We start from the raw sequence: 4,755 nt of genomic DNA on the forward strand, positions 1-4,755 counted from the left end.
ATATTCATAGGCTATACATTGCCTCATTTTCCTATTATTTGACAGAGATGAGTTGGATATTTGTTTACATAGCCAGCTAACAAGTTGCTTGCTTTGTCCTGTTTGTGCCGATTTAATTCATTTGGAAACTGTCCCAGCTTCCTAACTAATCAGCTAACAACGAGAGAGAGAGCGAGCGAGAGAGATTATGTTCCTGACCACAATTGTATCATATTTGTTGCTCCTGTCCTTTCCCTCTGTTACACTGTTTTTTTTAGGTCAGTGAAAGTGAGGGAATGGATGTGGACAGTCAAGGCTCAGCAGCAGAAGGCAGGGAGGAAGAGGAGTTAGAGATGATTGGAGGGATGGAGATGTGGGAGAAAGAGGGAGGAGTGGAGCGAGAGGAGAGTGGAGGGAGAGAGTCATGGCGCTTGGCATTCAGGCCAAAGAGTTCAATCTTGGTTTCATCAGACCAGAGAATCTTGTTTCTCATGGTCTGAGAGTCCTTCAGGTGCCTTTTAGCAAACTCAGAGTGGGCTGTCATGTGCCTTTTACTGAGGAGTGTCTTCCGTCTGGCCACTTTATTTGAAAGCCTGATAGGTGGTGTGCTGCAGAGATGGTTGTCTTTCTGGAAGGTTCTCCCATCTCCACAAGGCTATTAACAAGAAAGTGTCTATTCCACGTTGGTTCAACATCATTTCATTGAAATTATGTGGGAACAATGTTGATTCAACCATCTGCCCAGTGGGTGGTATGTCCAAGAAACTTCTACCTCAAATATTATTTTCAGACTAAGCAAAATCCTAAAATTGTTACTTTGTTCTCAGGTCTCCACATGCTGCCGAAACGGGAGCACTCCCTGACCAAGTTCATGCTGCCGAAACGCGACGAGTTTTAAAATCTTTGTTCCATTGAACATGCCGTAACAATAAAGGCATTCTAATTATAGGAAAAGTGGTCCACTTTTTTAGGTGTGTCTGTAATTGGAAAAGCAAGCTTTTGACTTGCGTGCATTGATTGTGTAATAGATAAAAGGAAAACAATTTGGACATGAAAGACCTAACTAATAGGTTTACTTCAGGGGCATATTTACTTAGCGCTCAAATGTCAACCTGCATTGCTTTTTTAAAATTAAGGATGGCTTATCAAGTATTTTAGCTCAAAGACATGGCTCTATTCTTCAAATCAAATTGTATTGGTCACATACACATGGTTAGCAGATGTTAATGCAGTGTAGCAAAATGCTTGTGCTTCTTGTTCCGACAATGCAGTAATATCTGAAGGGGATAATGAGAATATGTACATATAAGTATATGGATGAGCGATGGCCGAGCGGTATAGGCAAGGTGCAATAGATGGTATAAAATACAGTATATACATGTGATATGAGTAATGAAGATATGTAAACATTATCATTAAAGTGCATTGTTTAAAGTGACTAGTGATCCATTTATTAAAGTGGACAGGGATTGGGCCTCACTAACTCTCTGAGTTAGTGATTGCTGTTTAGCAGGCCTTAAGATTGATTAACAGCTTCTGTCTCTTGGTCCCAGCTTTGATGCACCTGTACTGACCTTGCCTTCTGAATGGTAGCGGTGTGAACAGGCAGTGGCTCGGGTAGTTGTTGTCCTTGATGATGTTTTTAGCCTTCCTGTGACATCGGGTGCTGTAGGTGTCATGGAGGGCAGGTAGTTGACCCATGGTGATGTGTTGTACAGACCACACCGCCCTCTGGAGAGCCTTGCGGTTGAGGGCGGTGCAGTTGCCATACCAGGCGGTGATACCAGGCGGTGCATCTGTAAAAGTTTGTCAGGGTTTTGGGTGACAAGCCAAATTTCTTCAGCCTCCTGAGGTTGAAGAGGCGCTGTTGCGCCTTCTTCACCACACTGTCTGTGTAGGTGGACCATTTCATTCTGTGATGTGTACACCGAGGAACTTAAAATGTTCCAGCTTCTCCTCTGCTGTCCCTTCGATGTGGATAGGGGGGAGCCCTCACCTCCTCCTTGTAGGCTGTCTCGTCATTCTTGGTAATCAAGCCCACTAATGTTGTGTCATCTGCAAACTTAATGATTGAATTGGAAGCGTGCATGGCCACGCAGTCATGGGTGAACAGGGAGTCCAGGAGGGGGCTGAGCATGTACCCTTGTGTGGCACCAGTGTTGAGTGTCAGCGAAGTGGATATGTTGTTTCCAGGACCCAATTGCACAGGGCAGGGTTGAGACCCAGGGCCTCCAGCTTGATAATGAGCTATGGTGTTGAATGCTGAGCTGTAGTCAATGAACAGTATTCTTACATTGGTATTCCTTTTGTGTGCAGTGTGATGGTGATTGCGTTGTCTGTCGACCTGTTGGGGCGGAATGCAAACTAAAGTGGATTTAGGGTGGCCGGTAATGGCGATATGAGTAGTCTCTTCATGAAAGTACTTCATGATGGCAGAAGTGAGTGCTACGGGGCGGTTGTCATTTAGTTCAGATATCTTTGCCTTCTTGGTTACAGGAACAATGTTAGCCACCTTGAAGCATGTGGGGACAACAGACTGGGATAGGGAGTAATTGAATATGTCCGTAAACACACCAGCCAGCTGGTCTGCGCATGCTCTAAGGACGTGGCTCGGGATGCAGTCTGGGCCAGCAGCCTTGCGAAGGTTAAATGTTTTACTCACGTCGGAGAAGGAGAGGGGGAGCAGTCCTTCTTAGCGGGCTGCGATGGTGGCACTGTATTATCCAAAAAGCGGGCAAAGAAGGTGTTTAGTTTGTCTGGAAGTCTGACGTCGGTGTCTGTGACGTGGCTGGTTTTCTTTTTGTAGTCTGTGATTGCCTATAGACCCTGCCACATACATCTCGTGTCTGAGCCGTTGAATTGGGACTCCACCCTCTCCCTGTACCGGCATTGCGCTTGTTTGATTGCCTTATTGAGGGAATAGCTACACTGTTTATATTCAGCCATATTCCCAGACCTCTTTCCATGGTTAAATGCGGTGGTTCACGCTTTCAATTTTTGAGCGAATTCCGCCATCCATCCACGGTTTCTGGTTAGGGTAGGTTTTAATAGTCACAGTGGTACAACATTTCGAATGCACTTCTTTATAAACTCACTCACCGAGTCAGTGTATACGTTGATGTTGTTCTCTGAGACTGACCGGAACATATTCCAGTCCGCATGATCAAAACAATTTTGAAGCGTAGCTTCCGATTGGTCAGACCAGCGTTGAATGGTTCACATCACTGGTACATATTGTTTGAGTTTCTGCATATAAGACGGTAGGAGCAAGATCGCGTCGTGGTCGGATTTGCCTAAGGGAGGGCGGGGGAGGGATTTGTATGCGTCGCGGAAGTTAGAGTAGCAGTGATTGACCCCTGCGCATAGTGCAATCAATATGCTGAGAATTTAGGTAGCTACTGCAAGGTAGCTACTGCAAGGCCTTGTCCTCGTCCGCCCCATGCAGCCCTGAATCTGAACAGTTCCTCTCTCTTCTTGCTGACCTGAACCGATGGACTGGTGATGACATCCCTGACAAAGTAAGAACAGTCAGGTGCAACAAGATTGTTACTCTGCCAGCTGGCAGTGAGTTTTTAGGTTAGGGTACACTTCCAAAGAATGATGAAGTCTCTCCAGGCAGCACGGTTATTACTGAGCCCACTTGTTCTCGCTCAGCTCAGAGTAGTGACACCATTGTAGGGGGATAGATGGGTTCCTCTAAAATTGCTAAATATCTCTGATAGTCCTGTTACCCTGCGGAAGAATGCCAAGCTTGCTGATGACTACACCTGTTTAGCTCTGGAAGAAATTAAGAACTCAAAGTCACATCAACGTGAGGTTCAGCTCACCAGCTGTCACTAACAACCATGTGGGGATATCGACTGGGACTGGATATGTCCGTGATGTGCAGGAGAGACTGAAGAGTGTTGGATCTCTGTGATCTTCGGGTCATGTAATGTCTCAGTAGATTGGCAGAACAAGCTGGCTGACCTGGTGGTGCAGTATGAGGATGTCTTCTCTCGCCATCACCTTGATTGTGGCAAAGCAAAGGAGTTTGTACACTGGGTCCATCTCACAGATGAGAAACATTTCCGTCTTCCCTATCGTCGTGTGCCACCTGCAGAGTATCAAAAGCTGTGTCAAGTCCTCAATGAGATGGGAAAAAAACAATCAGAAAGTCCTCCAGTGAGTATGCTTCCCCTCTGGTCCTTATATGGAAGAACAATGGTGACCTGCAAGTATGCACTGATTTCAGCTGGCTGAATAAACAGACACTGAAGGATGCTCATCCTTTGCCACACCAAGCCGCTCTAGGCGGAAATGCCTTTTTCAGTACAATGGATCTGATTTCTAGCTTTTATAATATGCCGCTTCATGAGGATTATCGGAAGTACTCAGCCTTCAAGACACCAATGGGTTTATACGAGTACAATCACCCTCCACAGGGCCTGTGCAACAGCCCTGGCATCTTCATGAGAATGATGACCAGCATATTTGGTGACCAGAACTTTCTCAGTCTATTGTGCTTCCTCACCCCTACAGAGACTTCACCCCTACAGAGCCTACGCCTGCACAACCTGAAGTTAGCCCCAAATAAGTTTTGGTTGCTCAAGAGGTCAGTGAAGTTTTTAGGTCATGTTATAGATGAATCACGGGTGTCTACAGATCCGAGCAAAGTTGATGCTATCAGTCAGATGAACACTGAAGATTTACTGTAGCTGGATGGCATCACTGGATGCAGTCACAAATCAGATCCTTTCTACGGATGGTGAACCACTATCAGCACTTTGTTCCCAA

The sequence above is a fragment of the Oncorhynchus gorbuscha genome, linkage group LG18, assembly GCF_021184085.1.
Source record: "Oncorhynchus gorbuscha isolate QuinsamMale2020 ecotype Even-year linkage group LG18, OgorEven_v1.0, whole genome shotgun sequence".
Taxonomy (NCBI): Eukaryota; Metazoa; Chordata; class Actinopteri; order Salmoniformes; family Salmonidae; genus Oncorhynchus; species Oncorhynchus gorbuscha.